The 24,929-nt window shown below is 37.4% G+C and overlaps 1 long non-coding RNA gene across 3 annotated transcripts in view; it reads left to right on the forward strand.

The window, feature by feature from the left end:
- Nucleotides 1–24,929, forward strand: part of LOC137209856 (uncharacterized) — a 395,103-nt gene that overhangs the window by 179,266 nt on the left and 190,908 nt on the right. The window lies entirely within an intron of this gene.

Below are 24,929 nucleotides of genomic sequence, written 5' to 3' on the forward strand. Positions count from 1 at the left end.
TTCAGTCATCTAGATTCTTCCCATCCCTTCCTCACGGTTATTGGCACTTCCATTTTAGCCGAGCTACAACCCATCCTATACATCAAGAAAAAGGTGATCTTTCAAAAGTACAAATCAGATCATGTCACTCATCAGCTGAAAGCCATCCAAATGTGCCTACCCCTTAAATGAGATTCAAACTTCTTTCCATGTCCTGCACGGTTCTATATAATCTGGCCTTGCCTCCAAGTTGACCTTGTTATTCTCCCTGGACTATTTTGCCCTAAGCACACTGGACTTCTAGATGGACCATTCTGCCTATAAGGGGAACTCGCTCCTGTCCCCAGGGACCTTGTGCTTTGCTCGGGACACTTTTCTTGAAATTCTTTGCTAGTTTGGCTTTGCCTCCTCCTTAGTCAATGTGTAACTATGTGTTATGGTCTGAATTTTGTTTCTCCCCAGTTCACATATTGAAGTCCTAACCCTCAGTACCTCAGAATGTGACTGTATTAACTTGCTAGGGCTGCCATAACAAAACGCCACAGACTGGGTGTCTTAAACAACATAACTTTATTTTCTCACAGTTCTGAAAGCTACAGGTCCAAGGTCAAAATTTTGACAGTTTTGGTTCTCCTGATTCTTCTCTCTTTGGCTTACAGATAACCACCACCTGTAGCTGTGTCCTCACACGACCTTCCCTTTGTGCCGGCACATTTCTGGTGCCCCTTCCTCTTCTCATAGGACACCAGACCTATCGGATTAGGGCCCCACCCTTGTGCTTTTATTTAACCTTAATTATCTCCCTAAAGATCCTATCTTTGAAGACAGTCACATTGCGGGTTAGGAATTCAACATACGGAGTTTTTGCTTGTTTTGTTTTGTTTTGTTTGCTCTTTGGCTGAGCCACACAGCTTGCAGGATCTTAGTCCCCTGACCAGGCATCGAACCCAGGCCACAGCAGTGAAAGCGTCGAGTCCTAACCCCTGGACCACCAGGGAATTCCCTCAACATAACGAATTTTGAAAGGACACAACACAATCCATAACATTGGCTGTATTTAGAGTTAGGGTTCTTAAAGAGGTAATTAAGTTAAAATGAGTTAAATGACTCCATTATCCTGTCCCTAGAAGGCAAGCCCATAAAAGCAGGGGTTTGTCCTGTTGTCTCTGAACATCTTTAGCATCTGGCTAGTTGAGTGGCCCGTAGGATTATGCGCTGTGGTTAAATGAATGGGTGGGTAACTGATGGACTGACTGAATAGTTAAGTGGATGAATCATCTTATAGAAACAGACCCAGAAGAAGTGGGACATGGACAGGGTAAATTTTAAGGAAAGGAACTTTACAGCGTCTTACCTAGGAAAGAACAGTGAGATTGCAGAGATGGGATGGCTTTAGGTCAAAGGTTTACTGGCAGCTGGAAGAGCCTGGGAGAGTGCATGAGAGGAGACATGGAGATGGAACGGCTACAGTGACTACGAGTGTTAGTTGAACAGCTACAACTATAGAGTTGGAAATATAATATAGCTGTCTTCCCATGAGATTGCAGCAAATAGGAGACTAGTGATTAGCTTAGGAACCTGGCAGGAAGGGGAAGCAAAGCTCTCCATTGACATCCAAAGAACCCAGCCCTTTGATTCTGACTATAATGGAGGCCAGATCTCCCTTTCACATTCCAGATGCTCAGGCCCTCCTTTCCTTTGTGTGAACTGAGAATGCCCCAGTCCTGCTTCAGTTTGACACCTCTCACCTCCCGTTGCCACACAAACTCTCTCCATGGATCCCAGCTACCTGGCAGTGTTGGCTGTAGCTGTGTTCATATCTCTCCACTTTGTCTCCTTGATATCTGATTCTTGCCCAAGGTGACTCACACCATGCTTTTTACAGGGCCTAATAGGAAGAGTTGATGTTGCATGAAGATTATAGAGACTATGGTCTTTGCCCAGGTCCTAAGGGAAGGTCAGAGGAAAATAGGTCATAAAGTTACCACCTGACACACCAGCATTTAAGGAGAACAGCTCCAGAAATTGAAAGAATATATTGTAAATAAAATCAAAGCAAAAAAATTCAAAAATGCATATTTGATAGTACATAACTATTATAGCACATTAACTCTACACCAGTCTCGTGTGTTTTATTAGATTACTAATCCACTGCAATTCATGGTCCACATGAGCAAAAAGTGTTAATATGACTTGTCAGCCTGAACTTGAAAATTAGCTTGTAAGATGGCATCAGATGCTGTCATGGCACCATTAAAACTTGATCGAACCTGTATAAATACATTGATTTGAGTACCCAAGGTGTAAATGACTTTTAAAAATCATTATTCAGGGATTAAAATGAGTTAAAATAACCACATTTGGTTTGGGGGACAATTATGATATATTCATCAATGGAATTCAAGCTTTCTCAGGCAGCTTTTATTTCTAAAACTTTTCAATGAATTCTATTTTCTGAATAGTGATAGTGAATGTATGAGTTTTAAGCACTACTTTATTAACTTTTTACAACTCTATGAGGTAGGAACAATTATTATCTTAATCTTATCCATGAGAAAACTGTTTTACTCTCTTGCCCTAAATCTATAAGTGGCAGAGTCAGGAATTAGACCCAGACAGTCTGATTCCAAGAAAACTTTCTTTAGCCATGGCATATGCTGAATTAGAGGACAAACTTTTGTTTTATACGAATTACATATACAATTTAAAATCAACGTTTATTTTCTTTATGCTTATAATTGCAAATTTTGGTGGCTATTTTATACATATATATTTTTAATGTAGATAATCTTTTCGGTCTAAACAAAAATTAAAATGCATGTATCGTCATGTACGTGTAATCGCATTTGATTGATTGATCAACTGATGTTTAATCACGTACCTACTTCGAGTACCTGATTTAAGCTTTTCCCTGGGTGGCAAAGATGAGTTGAGACTGGCTTTGCAATTCCTGTCTCTAACTGCTGCATGTATAACGAGATGTTATTTGTTTGTAGAGTTGATATTCAGACACAGTTCCATTTCTCTTTTGTTCGTATTATTCTGCTTTCCAGCAACAGTCCAAGCCTCATAGTCATGTTTTGATTAAGGGACTAATGCTTTATTAAATTTTGAAGAGAGTCTGTTATCAGTGTACTGTTATTCTTATTGAAATAGCAACATAATATTCTTCAGCTGCTTTGTGAAAGGAGAGCAGAATGTGATTTCTCTCCTTACTCTGATTCCTAGTTGTTTGCAGTGGTTAAAATAATTCTTTCTGTGAAAGGTTCCCAATTTTAGTTTGAGATGATACTGGGCTGTATCACTGATTCTATTATCATCAAATACATTGGCAGTGTGGTCCACCTATTCCAGTTTTATTACTTCTTGAGAGACAGAGGTACATTTACATGAAATACTGATTTCTACTCTGAATTCTGCTTAGTGGGGTCCCAGAGATGAAGTTTATTTCTGAAAGTCAGATAACTGCTTCAAAGGTTTCCATGTATCTTCTAATTCTTTCAATATTACTCGGTCAGCAAAACATAAGATCTTGGGAAGACTTTTCTTTTTTTCCACAAAAGACGCCTGAAAAAGGCCAGAGTTTGGAATTCGCGGTCTTCTCAGATATGCAAACCACTCAGAAGGATTTCACTTTCGTGTGCCTCAGTTACAGCATCTATGAAAGGAATGAAGGAATAATTTTTAATCCTTCTAACTCACAGTTTTATGCTGAATGATTTTGATTCTATTACTTTCTCCTTCTGTGTTGTAGTAGCCTCTATAAATGTATTGACAGCATATTCGCGTGTGTATTGATTACCTAGTAGGATAGAAATGGTTGATTTGAGCCCTTTAGTCACTCCCTTATGACAAATGTTTCACATGTATGAGACACATTTATTCATTCAACAAATGCTTATTCTCTGGCTGTTATATGCAAAGCACTCTGCTAGGTGAATACATGCAGGAAAAATAATAGACTATAAACACTCAAGCTGCTTCTTTTTTTTTTTTTTTTTTTTGCGGTACGCGGGCCTCTCACTGTCGTGGCCTCTCCCGTTGCGGAGCACAGGCTCCGGATGCGCAGGCTCAGTGGCCATGGCTCACGGGCCCAGCCGCTCCGCGGCATGCGGGATCTTCCCGGACCAGGGCACGAACCCGTGTCCCCTGCATCAGCAGGCGGACTCTCAACCACTGCGCCACCAGGGAAGCCCTCAAGCTGCTTCTTGATTGTTGGGAATTTGGAGTGTAGCTTATATCCACAGAACCTAGCAGAAATATTCTACAAATAGGCAGAAATAAGATTCAAATTTATGGTCTTGACTTCAGTATCAGTGGGCTGAAATGAATTGGCAGGGATGCATTCCTATTAATCCATTTTCTTGCTCTTTCCAACTTCTGGAAGCTGCCTGCATTCCTCGGCTTGGCTTATGGCCATATCACGGAGACCTCTGCTTCATCATCACATCTTTGACTTTGACATACCTGCCTCCTTCTTATAAGGCCCTTGTGATTACACCGAGCTCAGCCAGATAATCCAGGATAATCATTCCATCTCCAGATTTTTAACTTAATCACGTCCTCGAAGTTCCTTTTGCCATGTGAAGTAACACATTCACAGGTTCTGGGGATTAAGACATGGACATTTTTGGAATGCCATTATTCTGCTTACCACACATTTTTTGGTGGAAATGTATATGTTAACAATAAAAATCCATAGAGATTTTCTACTATGCAGGATGTTCATATAATAATATTACAGCTTTTAAAAAGTCTAATTAATGTGACAGTTGCGTTAATGTGACCACCATTGCCCAAACTATTTCTAAAATGTCTACTTGGCAAATGCTGGACGAGCCTAGAACGTGTTCTTTATAGACCTTCATCCTCCAAAAGTGAAATGTGTTTATGTAATACTTATGACATCTGATGAACAAAATGGTTACTCCCAAAGGACATTTTGGATTTTAACAAAAGAAAACAAACAACTACTGCCACAAAGACATGAGTCTGATTTTTTAAAAAATAGTAATAATTACTGTTATTGCTATTATTATTATTCCTGGGCACTAAGTGCTAAGCCATGTTCTAAGTGCTTGTACGTATGTTAATTTGTTTAATCCTTATAACAACACAATGAGTTAGATGATGTTATTTATCTTCATTTTAAGATGAGGAAACTGAGGCACAGAGGTTAAATAAATTGTCCCAAATCATACAGCTAAGAGAGGCACAGGTGGGATTAGAACTCAGGTCTTCTGGCTCTGGAGTCCATACTCACTCTCTAGGCAGTTCTGAAAAATATTTTAGAGCCAAAGTCCTGCAGGAGGATTCAGATGCACTTATTTTTAATATGCAGTTAGAAAGATAATGCGGCAGACAGTCAAAGAACCTCTCAGTGCTTTCATTGTGAAAGGCTCACTCTGAATGTTAAATGACTTCTTTCTCTTATTAAGCTTTGTTTGGGGATCATTCCTCACTTTACTCTTTTGACCCCCAATAGTCTAAAAAGCCACTAATAAAATGGAAATGAGTCTTGTGATTATAATAATTTTAAGCTTTCTTTCTAAGCCACACTCCTTGTAATCAGACACGGTCACAAGTGTGTATACGAGGTAATATGACTGACTTTTAGGAAGCATGATAGAGCTTACCTATTAAAATGAGTACCTTTCCTAGTATGATTACACAGTTTGCTTATTAGAATTGGTTCAGAATGCCATTTAGCTATTCAATTTACCCTCAAAAGAAAATATTGTCTGGTCACAAAAGTCAAAAACATACATCAGGGACTCTGAAAGAAATTCCCGAAGAGATCTTCCTACAATGGCTTGGGTGATGTCATTGTTCTTCAAAGCAGTGCACATCCTCCCAAGGTGACTACGCGGAAGATAATTCACAGATTTGCAGGTGTAATGGATAGCAGCACCCTGACACGGTTTGATTCAAGAGTGCTATTTATTTGGTCCACCCATGAGTATCAGAATTTTGACTGCAGTAGTCTGTTTACAGTCTTCCTGAAAGAATTCTTATCTCTGAACATTAACAAAATAATTAGGATTGAATTAGGATTGAATTTGTGAGTCCACAGTCAGGAATGGTAAATAGGTAGAGTTTATTTAAATAACAGTAAGCCATAAACAATACACGATGGTTCTGAGGTCATTTCCAATACTCAGTCATTAGAAGTTAGTGAAAAATATTCCTTACCCAAGCAGAGCTAAGAAAAATCACCCTGTCTGGTTCATGTTTCTCTTCTTCAATTGTTCACATTCTGGCTGACCGTTCCTAACCATCCTAATTTGGTCTGGTTCCTCCCTTTCATCACTGAGCTTGTTCTTTTTCTAATTATGGACTTCTTCAAAGCTCATCTCGAGCGCAGGATGTCATCAGTGGTGTTGTTGAGGAGCCTTTGCTTACCTCTACTGTACTCTTCAAAATGCTTGCTCCTATGTGCTTATTATTGGGGATTGGCTTCTGTTTATATTTGTGTGGCCTGCAGCTTTCATCTCAATATTTGTGTTCACCCTCATGCACTCTAGTCAGTCTCTGTGGTGGTGATGAAAGGAGTGGTTTCAATTCACTTAGCTCAGCAGGAAGAGTAAGTTACTAAATGGGATCTAAGCTGAAAACGGATCTTCCCCATTGGGGAATATATAGCACACACATCCACACATGCATGCACACATGCGTATATGAGAGTCTAATGCCGGCAAACTTCCTGTGTAGTACAATGAAGCATCCTTCTCGGCTTGCACTGCTCAGGAGTGCTACCTTTTCCACTTCATGTCTAGTGTCATCCAGGCTAAGTCTGCATTTTAGAAGGTGTCTTCACTCTAACTCATTGCTGGTGGACAAAGCTTCAGTTCTCTGTTACCTCTGAATCCATCTTAAATCACTTGACTTAGTGATAAGCTAATGACTTAGACAACACCATGTCTCTGGATATTAAACTCCGGAAGTCCCTTAACTTGAAGCTGTAGGACAGAAACCCCTATAACTCCAGAGATAGCTATGAAAGTTTGTCAGGAGGCTGAGGCTGGCTATGCCACCACCTAGAAGATTCTGCTTTCTTACAGGGTGCATGGAGAAACTTTCCTCTGGGGGAAAACGGCTCAACAGCTTCAAAACAGAAAGTGAGATATATAAGTATTGTACCTTGTAAAGTATTTTAAGCGAGTGGTTCCTGTTCTTCTGCATGCAGATGATAATAAATGTAGGCACAAAGGCTAAGAAACTTGGGTTGAAAAACAATAAACCATGTAGCTAAAAGTAGAAAAATTTGTAGGAGTGTGTATTTGGAAAACCCACAATGTAATGTACATGAAAAAACATGGATTATTCATTAAACCAACAAATGTTTAAGTTCCTAATAGTACTAAAGTCTGTTAGAACATAAATGAAAATATCTAAATAAAATTGATTTTACAAATATTGAGCAAAAATCTCTGAATTGTTTAATACTAAAATAATTCTTCCTAATTTGCATGCAGCTTCTTTTACATAACACTTCAACCTTTTAGTCATTGAATAAGAAGTCTAAAATAAGGTAGCTTGGTCAGTATTCATTAGAATGGACCATAAATGCTTACCTACTAACATTTTGAAATAAGCCAGCTTATTTATTTTATTTTTAAAAATTTTTTTTAATAAAGTATTTTTTTAAAGATTTTTTTTTTATGTGGATCATTTTTAAAGCCTTTATTGAATTTGTTACAATATTGCTTCTGTTTTTTGTTTTGGTATTTTGGCCACAAGGCATGTGGGATCCTAGCTCCCCGACCAGGCATCAAACCCACACCCCGTGCATCGAAAGGCGAAATCTTAACCACTGGACTGCCAGGGAAGTCCCCAGCTTATTTATTTTATATTAGACATTTGTCCTTCTAGAAATGCTGAATATTTTATACCAGTCCAAAATATTATCTTAATTTAGTTTTAAGCAATTTAAGCATCAACTCTTTACCATCCTTTTAATTATTTTAATCACATGAAATAATTACTAATGTCAGAACTATGCCTGTGTTAGCCAAGGAATAAAAAATAGAAAGACACAAGGAGTATCATTCTTAGATGTATTTAATAAACCTGGAGAAGACTACATAGTGTGTGGTAATTCAGTGCCCTTACTATAAGGGCTCTCAAACATTGTCTTATAATGTTAAGTATATAATAAAATTGCCTTAACAATGCACTCAACTTCCATTTTCACTCTCAAAGAAACAGACCAGCAATTTTACATTTAATATACTTAATAAATTCTTGTTGGGTAGACTAAACATGTGTTGACTAGACATTAGCCAGTTGAAAGAGATCTAATATGCTATAATGAAAGACTATATCACCTACAGCCGTGGATTTCCCAAGGATCAACACAATTACTTTGACAATATGTAAAGAGAGTGACCAGATCAGTGTAGCGATTCTAGCAGTAAGTTTCCAGATCAAGCAGCTGTTTACAAAGGCACTGCAAAACTTTATCAGATGTTTTATTTATATTAGAGCTTAAATGAAACATCTGGCCATACCTGATAGTAAAGTTACAAATAAGCGTCACAACTGACCTGAGTATATAATTAAGGTAAAGTCTAGGGAGGAGGCTTTGGGAGTATTAGGTAGCTCTGACTTTAATGACTTATTTCTCTTCAAAGAGCTGCTTTATAATTTGACTTGTAATTATCTCAAACTTGGCCTATGGCAGTCCTCTCCAATATAGCATAAAGTGTTCAAAAGTTTCCAATAAATTCACAAACTTGAATAACTGCTGATAATTTTGCATTTGCTTATATATATTCCTGGACACTAGCACATTACAAAGCTACTTTAAAATTTATTGTTTGACTTAAGAAAATACCCACCAAGAATCCAAAATCTATAATTTAGTAAACCATAAAAAATTACTAGATATGTAGGAAGCTTGAATTTTCAAAAAAACACTAGACACTAAATCTATGAGAAAACTCACAAGGAAGTTCCTCTTTCTCTCTCCCCTTTCTCTCTCCCGGGATTGAGTTTTATTACATAAGGCCCCCTTGTGTTATGTCAGTTCCAGAAAGATGTAGGTATGAATGCATTTGTGTAAATGCATGGGGCAGAGGTGATAGTGGTGAGGTATGGAGATTAGGAAGAAAAAAATCATCCCATTATAAAACCATATAAGTTCATTAGGAGAACAAAAATCTCAGTAATCTTGTTCAATTTTGATTCATGAAAAAGGCATTGTTAGTTCTGAGTTGTCAGGGAAAGTACTGTAGAATGTGATTTTGACATGATTTGTACTTCACTTAATAAAGACACTGATCCCTTTTCACTCAGTAATGCATGCCAAGAAGCAGTGCTATGGAGTGCGTTTTGATAAACTGGATAATATTTCCTCATCACAATGTTATAAGCATAGTTTTCTCCCTAATCAACTACTCAACACCAAACAAATCATAGATTTTATACGTACTATGCCATAAAAGTGACTATAAAACAACTATAAACATCTATAAAAATGCAAAATCATAAAAATAAGCTGCTGCTAGTTATATAAAAAAAGCATAAATATCCAGCTCACATTATTTATAAAATGAGCCCAAATGTCCAATAAAATGTACATATGAGGTTTAAAAGAAAACTCTATGCTTGAGAATTTGGCCCATAACTCATAATATTGATAAAATAAATAATAAACCTACTAATAAACAAAAATGACATAATATAATAAGCATTTTGCTTGTTATCTTTTTAAAAAAAGAGACCTTTATTAATGTTGAGTGTCAAACACAACGGCTAAATTAAAATATTAATAATGTTTATGAACTTTAGGATATCTGGAAGATACTTTAGGAAATAATTTCATTGATCCAAGTTTCTTTAAAAAGTCTGTCAAAGGATGTTTGGATTCTTTTTTCTACTCTCAAATGTCTTGCAAGCTAAGGAAACATTTTAAATTACTTTAATTTTATCTAAAGGTAGTATAATGAGCATGCTAAAATTGATAATTTGAGGAATTGATTCTACTTAGAATATTATAATAAGCCAAAAATAACATCAATAAATGGATACCATTACGTTGTGCTGGGTACAGAGTTGGTTGTTTTCTCTATTAATCCGAATTTACTCTTTCATTGTCTTCTATATTTGTAAATTACTTGTGTCTCTGACCAAATAATTTTAGATCAAATCAAGACTCCCAAGAATATAAGTAACAGCTGTATAAATACTTTATTTTAAAGAATAAGAAAAATTTTCTGGTTATCAGAAAACGTGAGGGTTCCAAAACCTCTCCCTCCGCATATCAAAGGCAGGCTTTAGGTATCACCCTAACTCCACATGTGGCTTTAAAGAGCAGTAGAAGACACCCAGTGGAAGGAAAAATATGGGTTCACTTGGAAGTGAGCTGCAGCATGTTTTAAAGTGCTCCCTTCTCCTGCTCTCCACACATAATAAATAATCTATCAAAACAACACTCAAATACCTCACCATTTAGTAGCATCCTGCTCTATTAAGAGAATTGTACCTTACAGAAAATATTTAGTTATGAGCATAAGTATCTCTTATTTATCTGTTATGTCATGAATTATTTTCTTAAGCAGAGACAGTCATCCTTCAGAGAAAAGCAATCCCTTACCCATTTCACTGTCTATAACATTAGACTAATTTATTTTACTGATTTGGAAAAATTGATTTCCACTGGATTTTTATATTTACCCTATTAGAATATGTTGCATGAACAGTGAAGATTGGTCTGCCTTCTGTCTGCTCATGTGTAAATGACGATCTTGAAATACACTTACCAGTCTCCAGCACCACTATCTTACTGCTAACGGCAGTGTTTTCATATAAATTCCCTCTACTGGGGAACAAGTTCTTTCTCTTTGTGGGGTCTCAAGAGCATCTTGACTCTTGAATATTTGTTTTCTCTCAGATGGAGGCTATCTGTGAGTTCTAAATATTCAGACTTATAAATTGGTGAGAAATATAGATGGAAAATTAAACCTGATGTATCTAGTGAGCACACTATTTTCTTAAAATAAGTCTTTCAGAAGACATGTGGTACTCAACTCCATTATGCTATAAACATAGTATTTTAAAGGAATAAAATGAAATAGATGTTTTATCTTTATCATGTTTGGCATTATACTTGAATAGCTTCAGGGGTTTTTTTAAAGCTACAAAACTTGGTAGTCAGTTTGGGTATTATTTTCCATTGTTTTTCCCTCTCAGCCTTCCTTCTACCTTGTTTTAGAAATATATATATGTGTGTGTGTGTATATATATATATACACACACACATATATATTAAATATATAAGTACATATATAGTAAATACATGTATATGTAAATATATATATTCTAAAATAACCTTCACCAATATGGCTTATATATAGAAATTGGTATTGCATTGACAGCTTTAGTAGTAATGGTTTTGTTTAAGTATAAGGGCGATGTTTTACAGTTTGGTAAGTGGCACCAAAACATGCGGAATAACTAACATAGAGAATAGTGAGTCAATCAAGCTTGATGATTTAACTGGGGAGCAAAGGTCAAAGACCAGTATTCTCCAGAGGACACCATACGCAATCACCAGATATTACAGATGTCCTTTATTAAGCAAATATTTATTATGAGAGTTGTATCTATTTTGTCTATTAATGACCAATTATACTATTTTATATAATTAGCTGTCATCCTTTGAAATGAAACCAATATTAGGTATTAGTAAGTCAATGAAAATATTTAAGCTATGCCCAAAGTGTCATAAGTCATGGAAAACTTTGCAGATTCAGTTTTCCAGGGACACCTGTTATTAGCAGTAATATCACAATAGCAGATGCTAGTGATATTTACAAAACGATTATCATAATTGATAATACTGACCAATCACGTGCTACATTAAACACGTTACACACATTGTCTCAATCCCCTAACAAGCCTATTATATTTTCATTTTATTCACAAGGAAAGTAATGTAGTTACATAGTTTACCCAAGGTCACACAATTAGGATAATAAAAATACCTTAAATTATGAGATATGAGAGTACAAACTACTTTAGATTTGCCTTAGAAAAATTTTATGACATTATTCCACTTCTAGATTTAGGGAGATTAAGATTTAGAAAATTTAAATGATCTGTCTAATGTCACTTAATGAGAAGGGCTGGGGTGAATGCAGAGCAGGGCTGGGGATATGCAAAAACACCGCCAGTTCACTCGGAAAAAAAACCTTTATGGAATGACGGCTGTAAGCTGTTTGTACATCATCATCCCATTTGACCTTCAAAACCACTCCATGAGTTGAACTGGTTAGTTATAAAAATCCCATTTTGCAGGTGAAAAAAATGACACTTTAGAGACTGTGACTTTTCTCAAGTCACAGAGCCGGGGACTCATGTATTCTGCTTTCTAATTTACTGCTTTTCCATTACACGATGAGTCTTCTTTCGGGAATCAGCAAAATGATTTATATGATAATAAATAAGTAAATTAAACATACAATAAAGTGAGTTCTATTATGAATGTGTTGTGATTATGATAAGGAATACAGAAATTGAGAGTCTGGGGAGACCCGGGTAGAATTATAATTATCAATAATTTGTTCCTTGCCTCCTTGGCTTCTCAAATCATGTTACTTTCAGCATTCTTCCATTTCTTAGAATATTTTTCCATTCTGATCTCCTATAGATCTTCTGCATGAGGGATGATCTGGACCCAGTAAAGGTACTTCATATGCTTCATTAATCAATCAATCGATCGATCAATCGATCAATTCTTTTCTTTCAGTTAGTAATTGAGTCGTCTGTGTGACAAGTACAGAGGATATACAGATAAATGAAGCGTGGTCTTGAAAGCTCCACAGTCGCAAAGCGGAGCGGTAGTAAAGCATTGAAGCGGAGTGTTGTTCCATAGGTATAAATGCAGTCTGTACAGCAATAGCACAAGAAAGTGTGTGATCAGCAGTCCAGGGAAGTCAAATGTCTCTTTGAGGACAAGACTCGTGTGAGTTTTTGAGGAGAGCAGCAGCTTGCTTGGTGGTCTGGGGAGGGGTTTGCTCATGAACGGCAACCTTATGTTCTGTGAATCAGCATATGGCAGTTTAGAAGAACTGCAAGTGCTTGGGTTTGTCTTTCTAGAGCATTGGCTGTTTGCCTATATTTGGCAGGAAATGACCCTGGAGGGACCACCGAGTCCTGCGTGTCATGACAGGCACTTTGAATGTCATCTTGTGGACAGGATGGGCATTGAGATGTTTGGAGCTCAGGAAGAAATTTATCTAGTTTACCTTTCAGGAGACTCAGCCTGTAAACACTGTGGATAAGGCATCAGGGAGTGAGAGTAGTGAGATGCATGTCAGGGAGGCTCTTTGGGGGTTGACTTCATCTGCTTGAGCTGCCATAGCAGGATCCCACAGACTTGGCGGCTTAAACAACAGAACTTTATTTTCTCACAGCTCTAGAGGTTGGAAGTACAAGAACAAGGTCTCAGCAAGTTTGGTTTCTCCTGGGACCTCACTCTTTGGCTTACAGGGAGTCTTCTTTCTGTCCTCGCATGGCCTTTTCTCTGTGTGTCAACATCGCCGACTGTCTCTTCTTCTTATAAGGACACCAATCCTATTGAATTAGGGCCCCACCTTTATAACCTCATGTAACCTTAATTACTTCCTTAAAGACCCTAACTCCCAATACAGTCATATTGGAAGTTAGGGTTGAAGCCCTAGCCCCCAATATGACTGTATTTGGAGTTGTGTTTTGGGCAGACACAATTCCATGACATTCCTTTCTGTGGACCTTCAAAATTCATGTCCTTCTCATATGCAAAATGCATTCGTCCCATCCCAAACATCCCCAAAATCTTAACTCATTTTAAAATCGACTGTAAGTCCAAAGTGTCACCTAAATCAGGCATGGGTGAGACTTGAGGTATGATTACTCCTGAGGCAAAATTTCTCTCCAGCTGTGAATCTGAGAAACTGGTCAGTTTATGTGCTTCCAAAATACAATGGTAGGACAGGCATAGGATAGATATTTCTGTTGCAAAGTGGAGAAATTGGAAAGAAGAGAAGGGTCATGTGTTCTAAGCAAGTGCAAAATCTAGCAAGGCAAATTTCATTGGATATTAAGGCTTGAGAATAATCCTTTTTGGTTCAGTTCTCTGTTCTCTTGGCCCATTGGGGCAGAAGTGATGCCCTTATGGTCCTCAGAAGTGGCCCTGCTTTTGTGGCTCTGGGTGGCAGCCTTGCACCTGAGGCACTGAGCAGCTGCAGCCTGGCCCACTGAATCCTGGGAGGAGACAGCCTCACCCTTTAAAACTCAGGAGAAAACAGCCTTGCCCCTGGGCATTGGCACTTATAGGATCATTCTTCCCTTTTCTTGGAGGATTAGGCATGTTTGCAGCTGGATAACGCTAATGTCCTGTCCTATAGGATCTCAGAAATCGGAGAGCCTATATTTATTTTGTTCTCTCTCTGTCTCCTTTAGTGTGAACTGGAATATCTTTGCTTGTACAGCGCCATCTCTATTCCTGGCTTCTGCAGAGATGCTTGATTAAATCCGTGGGTACCTCTTTGTGGAGTGACTGCCCAGTCACACACTTGGTGTTCTCTTCACAGCACACATTCTCATTTTTTTGCAGTATAGATATAGGCTGAGAATATTCCATATCTTCAAATTCTGGTTTCTTCTTGCTTAACAATTCCTCCAATGTATCTCATGTCTCACATTTTGCTATAAGCAGTAAAGAGAAACCAGGCCATACTTCTAACACTTTGCTTAGAAATCTCCTCAGCTAAATATCCAAGTTCGTCACTTAATTAACTACTTTGCACAGAACACACTTCAGCCAAAATCTCCACTGCTTTATTACAAGAATCATCTTTCCTCCATCTTCCAACAACGTGTTCCTCATTTCTGTCTGAGATCTCACCAAAATCAACTTTCATGTCCATGTGCCTAACAGTCCCCTCAAGGCAATCTAAGCTTTCTCTAACATGTACCCCCAAACTCTTCCAGCCTCTACTCATTACCAAGTCCAAGGCCACTTCCACTTTTTTGGATATTTGTTACTACAGCACTAAATTTCTTGATACTAATGTCCATATTAGTCAGGGTTCTCCTGAGAAACACAACCCAAGGGAAATGAATGAATTAATTAATAATTATAAAGAATTGTCTCATCTGATTATGGGAGCTAGCTAGTCCCAATCTTCAGTATGGACTGGTAGTCTTAAGGTTCAGGAGAACTGATGGTACAAACGAAGTCCAAAGACAGTCAAGTGGTCTTTTGCTCTATTCAGACCTTCAACAAATTGGATGAAGCCCACCCACATTATGAAGGGCCATCTGCTTTACTCAAAGCTCAATGAGTTAAATGTTGGGGCTTCCCTGGTGGCGCAGCGGTTGAGAGTCTGGCTGCCGATGCAGGGGACACGGGTTCGAGCCCTGGTCTGGGAGGATCCCACATGCCGCGGAGCAACTGGGCCCGTGAGCCACAACTACTGAGCCTGCGCGTCCGGAGCCTGTGCTCCGCAACGAGAGGCCACGATAGTGAGAGGCCCGCACACCACAATGAAGAGTGGCCCCCGCTCGCCGCAACTGGAGAAAACCCTCGCACAGAAACGAAGACCCAACACAGCCAAAAATAAATAAATAAATAAATTTAAATGTTAATCTCATCCAAAACACCCTTTGACTTGACATCCCAAATTAACCATCACAGGACGGTATTGATGAATTGGAGATGGTTAGAGTTTGAACTATAGCAGTGATACGAATCAGGTATCACTGTATCAAGAATCAAGTATCACTGTTAGCTTTCAGGTTAAGGTGACTGAGTAGTTGGTGCTGTGACCAAGTAAATTGTACATGCTTGAAAAAGGAAAAAGTTTAATGAAGAAGATAACAAATTTAGTTTTGAACTTCTTGGGTGGGAGGTGACTGTGGAACTAGAATAGCAGATCTGCCCCAGGGTTAAGGGACAGTGGTGGACACAGAGATGTAGGAGCTCTTAGCTTGTGGGCAGCAGGAGAAGCTATGTGGGCAGAACAAAATTTCACTGAAAATCGAGAATGAGAAAGGATCTAAAGATGGACCCCATCTTTGATGTGTTAGGATTCTATTGGTGGTAGGTGACAGAAACCTACTCGTGTGAACTTAAGAAAAACGACGGGGATTTGGTTTAAGTGTACATGTGTTTCTTGTGGAAGCCCAAGGTTCTAGGTCATCAGTGAACTAGAAACAGTTTTGTCGCTTTGTTTGTTCACTTATTTCATTGTTTTAAAGATGAGAGATAATGAAGCTTGTTTCTACATTGTTAAGAAACTAGTGAAAGGGAAAGATTGAACATAGGTTAAGATAATAAATAATTAATGAGAAAAGATCCATGAGGAGAATAGGTTCTAGACCAGTACTTCTCAAACTTTAATGTACAGGAGAGTTAACCGGGGATCTTGTATAAAACCCAGATTCTGATTCATTAGGTCAAGAGGGGACATGAGATCCTGCGTTCTAACAAGTGCCCAGGTATTGGTAGTGCTGTTCATCCACAGACTACACCTTGACTCACGAGGGCCAGGGCACAGTTGCAGGATTTTTCAATACGATGTGTACACCACTTTCCCTAAAACATGTAGGGATTTCTCAAAGAATTGTGTTTAAAATCTGATCAAATTTATTTTCAATCTCAGGGTAAATAAGCATCCCAAGATACTTCCAGTTGGAAAATAAATTATTATCTTTTAAAAATACACTTTAATATGAAAATGTTCAGACGTAAGATGAAAACTCATACACCCACCAGGCAATTGTGGTCATTAACAACATTTTACAATCTTGTTTCATCATCCACTGCAGCCCCCCTCACTTTACCTCTGCTGCTGGCGTGTTTTAAAGAAAATCACACGTATCTATCATTTTGTCCATAAAGACTTCAATGTGTATCTCTAACAAATAAAAATTCTAAAAAATAAGCATAGTGCCATGATTACAAGGTCAGAATTTCTAATTGTCTCAAAAATGTATTTTCATAGTTAATTCATTTGAATCAGGATCCCACAAGGTTTTTACTTTGCTTTATGTTGACCTATCTCTTAAGCGTGTATAAAATATATGTTACTCCTCTTCCTTTATTTTCAAAGTGGTTTTTGTTGTTGAATAAACTGGGTTATTTCATTTTCGATAACATTTCCCATATTCTGGACATGCTGATGGCATCTTTGTATGACGTTATTTAATATGCTCTACTATCCCCCCATTTCCTGTAAAATGATAGTGAATTTAGAGATCTGATTCAGTTTGGTTAATTACTTATTGGCTAGAATACTTCATAGATGATGCTGTGTAAATTACTTGGGTCACATCACAAGGCATGGAATTTCTTTTTGTCCCATTTTGATGATGTTAATATTAATTGTGGGTTCAGGTGTTGTCAGCCTCATCTATCCATTATAAAGTCCCTCATTAACTTCTCATGTAATTATTTTAACAGCCATTGATGATTGCAAACTTAGATATATTATTTGAATAGAAGTTTCAAAATGACAATTTTTCCTATTCTGCCATTTCTCTAGTATTTATTAACTGTAATTCTTCTATAGAGAAGAATTTTCTATGATCGAATATTTCATGCCAGGAAGGCAAGATAAATAGATTATTTTTCTACTTATTTAATAATTTTTGGAATAGTTATTGGTACCCTAGCAATTTCTAAATGTGACCACAAAAATGCAGTTAGCAAGATTTAGACTGTGGGAAAATTCTGCAGAATAACATTCCCAGTATCTTCAACTACTAAATTGAAAGAGGTAGAAAAGAAGATAGAGGAAGGGTTAGAACCTATATGTTAAAAGAGACTTAGGTACCTACCTACCAAACTCAATGTATGAGTCTTATTTAGTTCTTATGTAAATAAATTTTAAGTATGACACTTGAAAATCTATTTAATTTGAACGCTGATGAGATAGTTGATGATATTAATGAATTATTGCTAATTTTAGGTTTGATAATAATACTGTGTTTATCTTTAGAGATACGTACTGAAATATTGATGGATGGAATAATGTGGTGTCTGGGATTTTCTTAAAAGTAATGTGAAAGAGGATGTGGTAAACAAGATGACCATGAGCTGATAATTGGGGAAGCTGGCGATGTCTACGTGTGAATCCATTATACTACTCTTTTTGTATATGTATGAAATTTGCCATAATAATAATTTTGAGAGTCTATCCAGGACAGGAAAATTAAAGTAGCAGTCAAATTAAAGTCACAGAGTACATTTTCTTTTTCATTTGAGACCCTTAAACATTTGCATATATTACTTTGATATCCAGAAATAGTTCTCATTGTATACTTAATTCTATGTCTGTTTAATTGTTTCGTTCTTTAACCACTTGGCAATACAAGGCCAGAAGCTGTTTTTCGCTTCTGTATTTTCAGCATCTAGCAAATTTTCTGGTACATAGAGAGTTCTCACCAAATGTTTGTTTAATAAATGACTGATGCTTTTAATACCAGCCTCATATGAAACCAGACTTTCAATAGGGAATTTTCCATTTGAAAAACCACATGCCTAGTGTCAAAAACGATAATTAAAACAGCTAAAGCAAAAGAAAATTAGGTAATATCAAAAATTCGAAATTTGAGATCGATTTCAAATTTCTGGAGCAATTGTAACTGTCCCATGTCCTAACATGGAGACATCACAGCTTTATCTGTTTTAACTGTTATCTTTTTCTTTGGGAGCTGTTCATATGAAATTTTATGTTTACAAATTGTGATGGAAAGTGATTGCATTTTATTGTTAAGAAATCGCTGTATTCTTGCAACAATCAGAAGTTGAGAATGAGGACTGATTATTAGTTTCTCTAATGTTAACTTATTCCATATTTGTTCGCTCTGCAATGTGACTCTCAGGGCAGATTGGAACTCTAATTAGGGGTCTGTTTCCCTTTGATGTTGACGGCAACTCTTCTTAGTATTAATGTATATGGACGAGAGAATAGATCTTTAAATAATTTAAAAACAGCTTTGTGTATTATGAATACAGACATATAAAAGATTTAATGATGTGACTTTTACATATTTATACTATGGTGCACATAAACACACACTCCATGTATTGTATATAACTATGTCTTGGGGACTAAATGAAGCTCATAAAATCTTGCCAATAATTATGTTGACAGAGGGAATATCCTTTTTTGTTTATTCATTCATTCCTAGAAATGGCTGAAGCTTCTTTTAACAGTGATCTGCCTGATTTTCAAACCTTAGTCTCTTAAAAGAGAATCCTCGCTTAGATTCCCTAAATTGAGGAACACACGTTTTTACAGCCGTGGCAAATTAAAAGAAAGAGGAGCCTCAGCTTTATGTCTTCACAGGTCAGGCATATGGGAGTATACATTTCTTAGCAAAAACTGTTTCACAATAGTTGACATTTTCTCTTTTTCTGCATGTTTCTTTCATAAATATTGTGAGCTACAGCTGTAATCCTTCTTTGGGCACAAGTGGCCTACAGTGAGATTGTACTGTATTGTATTTATAAGTCGTAAGTGGTGCTTGACATGGCAGTAAGAATAGCTTGTCTGTGACTTCCACGGCGAGGGGCACTGGGGTTTTGTTGGTCAGAGGTGTATTTTTCACTTATTATGACACAGCTTCTGTATTTGAATGGTCCAGTTACATTTAACCTACACACTCTGGCTTTATATATGGATTGCTTAACACATAAATTATATCTTAAAGAAACTTCCAAAAGAAGAAAGGAAATAAAAAATAAAGCTAAGTAGGTTTTCATTCAGGGATCACAGAAACAAAGCTAAGAACAAACTCCTTCTAGGGTTGATTCTATTGATTCAGATGTAAGGCCGGAGCATTTCAGATTTCCTATATGCATAAATAATTTTTTTCTTTTGAAGATCGGGCCCCTGAGAAGCAGCCCTGAAACGGTTGCAGGAAAGCCCCTTTTGAAGGACTCTCAGCACAGGTCAGGGAACAAACAATGCCAAGGGGCAAGGTCTTTGTTATGCAGGAGGCCGTTGGCCATTTCAGAGCAGCTCGGGGTGTCAGAGAACCCAGTTGATGACAGATGGTGTGACTGTCCTTGCAAATTTTTCACCTTAAAATGACAGCCTATGTGGAAATACCCTGTAATCACTGGGGAAAGATACTCTAAAAGCCCCTTGAAAATTACATAAAAGAAAACAGTTTTTATTTCAGGTATAGGTCTGGACCCTTTTGATATTTAAGAAAGCTAGGAAGCTTGTAATGAAGAGATAGGAAAGAAGGAAAATGTTTCAGTTCAAAGTTCAGTTCCCCTACACGCAAAGCAATAAACAGCAAAATAAAAAAGAAAAGAAAAGAAAGAAAGAGAAAAGATAATCGATATCCTTTCACATTTTGCCTTTTAAGGACATATATTGTTTGACTTAGCACACACTAAGTCTGTAACCATATACTATGCTCTTTGAATGAAAGACGGGTTCTTTTTTTTTTTTTTTTTTGGTAACTTCAGTTATTGCAGAAACCAGCTGAAATAGAGAAATAGGAAGATTTCCCAGGTATATCCCAGGACAGAAGTAAAATACAAAATTAAGGAAGAAACTGCTTTAAGCAGCTTGCTTTAAAAATTGCTGTCAACATATGATCGGAGGGTTAAAAAACATCATTTTCCTTCCTCCATTTGTTCTTATTGAATCTACGCAAAAAGGTGAGGATGGGAGAATTCTGGAACTTCGGCAAAAATTTTGTATTTCCTTTGCATCTTTTCAATTTTTAATCATGTTGCTTTGTTCAAAATCATTAAGGAGATATTGGTAAAATTCTGAGTGACATTGAGGGGTTTCTAGCTTATATACTCTATAGATTTCTGGTGGCAGTCAGTATTGTAAAATTAAGACATATTAAAAAGGCCTGGTTAATTCTGAATGCAAACATTGTTTTAGGTTGGTTTTAATGAGAAAATCATAGCTGTCATTTCTGCTTCACATTCTTCCTCATGTACTGTAATTTGCTCATATAATGCACTGTGGTCTCAAGGAGCAGAATGAGTTTACAACAAAAGAATCAATAGTTCATTATTTTTTGATTCAATTATTTTTATGTTCCTTTAGTAACCTCATTAAAATTAGAAGTTTGAAAATTAATATTGGGATCAATTCATTAAATTGTTGGTTTATGTTCTTAAATGAGATTTCGCTTTAAGCTTCGTGTAAGAAGAATATTGATTTTCCCTCTGTAACATCGGAGACAGTAGCAGTTATTCAGCGAGGTGCCTTGTGGACAGATCCCAGACTGACCAGCTTTAAAAAGTATGTTCTCCCTTTGTTCGCTGGTCACTTCCCTCCTAAGTCCCCATGATAACTGAAGCCTTCTGTGGTTCACTATTGGAATTGAGTTTCTTGAGATATGGAGTTCAGTTGTATTTTGTAGTTTACGATTTTATTTTTAGGGAAAGGAAACATGGTTGAGTCAACAAGCTAAGTTTGGGGAATTTGCCTTTGGCTGACAACTGTATTATGAAAACGTAAAGAAAGAGGGGGAAGGAGGAAAGAAGAAGGGAGAGGATGAGAGGAGAGAACAGGAAGAGAAATAGCAGGCTTTCCTATGGATACAGTCAATTCCACTCTAGTGTACTGGCATTCTACATTAGCTGTCCTCGCCCATGGTTTTCTAGTGTGGCCACTTACGATACTAAAATAAGGATAAAATACCATAAAATTATAAGACCATTTCTAAAAATCCTAAAAGTTATCTTCAGAAATAGTTACCTCATCTGTTTTTCCCCTGCCCGGAGAACTGTGCTAAGGTGATAGGAAGGCATTGGGCGCTCACAGCTACGCTGCATCTAACCTTCCTGTCTGTAGCTCATTCCTTATTGTATTTGCCGTGGTCTTGTTATCTTTCCATCGTTCTTCAATCTTCTCTATCCAAAAAGTAATGCATTATTCCACATGGCATTAATCCGTTATAATATGTTAAAAATCTCCTCTGAAATTTGCTGAGGTTGAGGTGTGCTATTTAGATGAATTTGACCCTTTTTTTTTTTTTTTTTTGCATGCGGTACCTTTCAGAACCTTTATATGCTGAATAAATTCTGAGTGTCAAAACTGAAGCATAGTATATGGAAAAATGTCTCAAACTTAGGCCATCGAGGCTTCTTTCTTCCATTCGGGAAACAGCTCACAAGAGTCCTGATCCAGATGGCATTTGGGGGTAAATTCTGTCGGTGTCATAGTGCCCTGAAATTACACAGCTGGGGTCAGTGGATAAGAGGGGCTTAACACACGGACATACATACACTACCAAATGTCAAACAGATAGCTAGTGGGAAGCAGCCGCATAGCACAGGGAGATCAGCTGGGTGCTTTGTAACCACCTAGAGGGGTGGGAAAAGGAGGGTGGGAGGGAGACGCAAGAGGGAGGAGATATGGGGATGTATGTATACGTATAGCTGATTCACTTTGTTATACAGCAGAAACTAACACACCATTGTAAAGCAATGATACTCCAATAAAGATGTTAAAAAAAAAAAAAAAAGAGGGGCTTAACAGAAAGGGGTGGACATAAACCATGTCTGAAAACCCAACTGCCCAGTCCAACTGCTTTCTCCAGAAGAACATCCTGGCCACAGAAGGAACACATTTTTGTCAGGTAAGAAGCAACAAATCAGGCACCCATTCACTTAATACCCAGTCACAAGTATGCTCAGCTGTACGATCAGCTAACTCTGTCAGGCTTACTTTACAGAGTTCTGAAGCATGAATTTTGTTTGTAAAAGCACCTGGAAAATGGCAAGCATAACACCAGCATGAGAAACTATTATCGCTGGATGCAAACATACAGTGAAAAAAAAGCACAGGATCTAACTTCACAAGTATGTGACCCAGTTTTGCAATTATCAAGATGTGTAAACTTGGACAAACTGTGTGACCTCTATGCGTCTCAATTTCATCATCTATAAAATAGGGATAGTCATGCCTACCTCAAAAGTCACTGAGAAAGTTAAATGAAATAACGTGTTTCAAAGCTAGGATTGTGCAGACAGGAAATACATAATTCTAGTAGGGTTTCTTGCTGAGAGATATTCTTTGGGGTCTGACAACTCCTGAAACACACTGAGAAAATGCTAAATAATGTTCCTTCTTATCCAGGCCTCGAGACTTTAGTGCCACTACATTTATCAAAGAAAACTCAAAGACATAATAGTGCTAGAATGAAGAGGTTAGGTATTGGAAGTAGGGAACTAGATAAAGAAGTAGCATAAATGTGAGTCATCAAAATAACCTCAACTCTCTATTAACCCACTTTGTGAAATGCTCTGAAAATTACCAAATATTCCTATCTGGGATGATTTTAGCTGTGTGCCATTGTTTGAGAGAGAAGCTCTATTTCATTCCTTCAAAGTTTCCTGTGTTGCTTGTATGATTTCTCCAAAAGACCAAGGAAGAAGAACAACTGCTATTCAAATCAATCACTTAGATATCAGAATGTGATATTATGTATGTCATGCTTTTATATTTAGAGTGGATGATATTTCTTTTCCATAAGCCTGTGGCAAAACACATAATGCACCCTTCATTAGCAATATTTGTTGCCAACTAGAGGGAAAAGGCTTCTTTGCTGTTCCAGATTCACATCTCCCTCCACACGTCCACTGAAATGTACAGGAAGATGTGAACTTGGCCCCAAGCCACAGAAAATGCACATAAGAGAGAAAGTATTCGACCTGTTAACAACACCATAGACGTGCAGATTTTCTTTTATTTTTTCTCGAAGGAGATGTTTTATTTTTTAAGTTAAAAATGTATACATCCAAAAGAGCTGATAAACCATTTTCCCATACCATAAAAAGGGGCAACATAACAGATTGCAGGGTACAGATTCAGAGCCTGTACCCTTGTTCCCTGCCCTGAGAATCCTCTCTTCAATCCTCCCCTGAGGCTTTTCCCTTCTCCTTTTTTTAGATCTTGGCTCAAGTGTCACCACTTCAGAGGCGTTTCCTTGACCATCCTATCTAATCGGCTCCCTGCACCCTGTTCCCCTATAGGCTCTACTTACTGCTTATGTGTTTACTTCCTGATTAATTGTTTATTGTTTGTCTCCCCACTAGGCCTTTTTTTGTTTCCACTGAAAAATTGGTAGATGTTCTACCAATAGTTGAGTAAAAATGTGTACAGATTTAGACTAATAGCTTTTTTGTGTTTTTTGCAGTATGATAATAATTATTGAATATATTATCTGTATTACGTATTATGTGTCAGATATCATTCTGAGCCCTTTGTCGGTACAATTTTATTTAATCCTAACAACAATACTATGAGGTTGATACCACTGTCATCCCCATTTTAAAGCTGCATTTATTCAATAAGGATAAAGAACTCTAGAAGGTCAAAATCATTGAGTAATGATTTTCCCACTCAGTGTAGTGTAATCTTGGAAAGTAACTTAATTTTATTGAATGTTGGTTTCCTCATCTGTTAGAGTGGGATAATACCTCCCGCTTGGAGCTTCTGGAACATTGACTAGACAAGGGCATAAGACTGCATTTTCAGGGACAAATAGCTGTACAACAAAATGAGAATATTCTTTCTATGTCTTTATTCCTCTATTTTTCACCCAGTTCTCCTCAGTGATGTCAGTGGAATTTGCTTAGTCTCCAGACAGCTCAAGGCTGGTTACAATCCTGTTGTAAAATCTTACTCAGATGGTAGGTCAGATTCAGCTAAGTCAGATATTTCCAAATATAAAGCACTCCACGCTCCGAGTGAGTCCTGCCCTGGAGTTGATTATTCGTATGAAAAATGTGGGTTAAGCAAGGAGGAAGGCCCCCAGTAGGTGGGGATTTCCCTGAAAATAGAACTTCCAGATTCTGTGCGTGGCAGGTATCCATGAACTAGTAGACACATGTAAGGGCCAGCAAGGCATCAGGAGAAGGTGCTTAGAGCCACTTGCCTCTGACTCTGATTCCCTAATATAAGTCTTTACAAGAT

Source organism: Pseudorca crassidens, chromosome 17 (genome assembly GCF_039906515.1).
Source record: "Pseudorca crassidens isolate mPseCra1 chromosome 17, mPseCra1.hap1, whole genome shotgun sequence".
NCBI classification, from domain to species: domain Eukaryota; kingdom Metazoa; phylum Chordata; class Mammalia; order Artiodactyla; family Delphinidae; genus Pseudorca; species Pseudorca crassidens.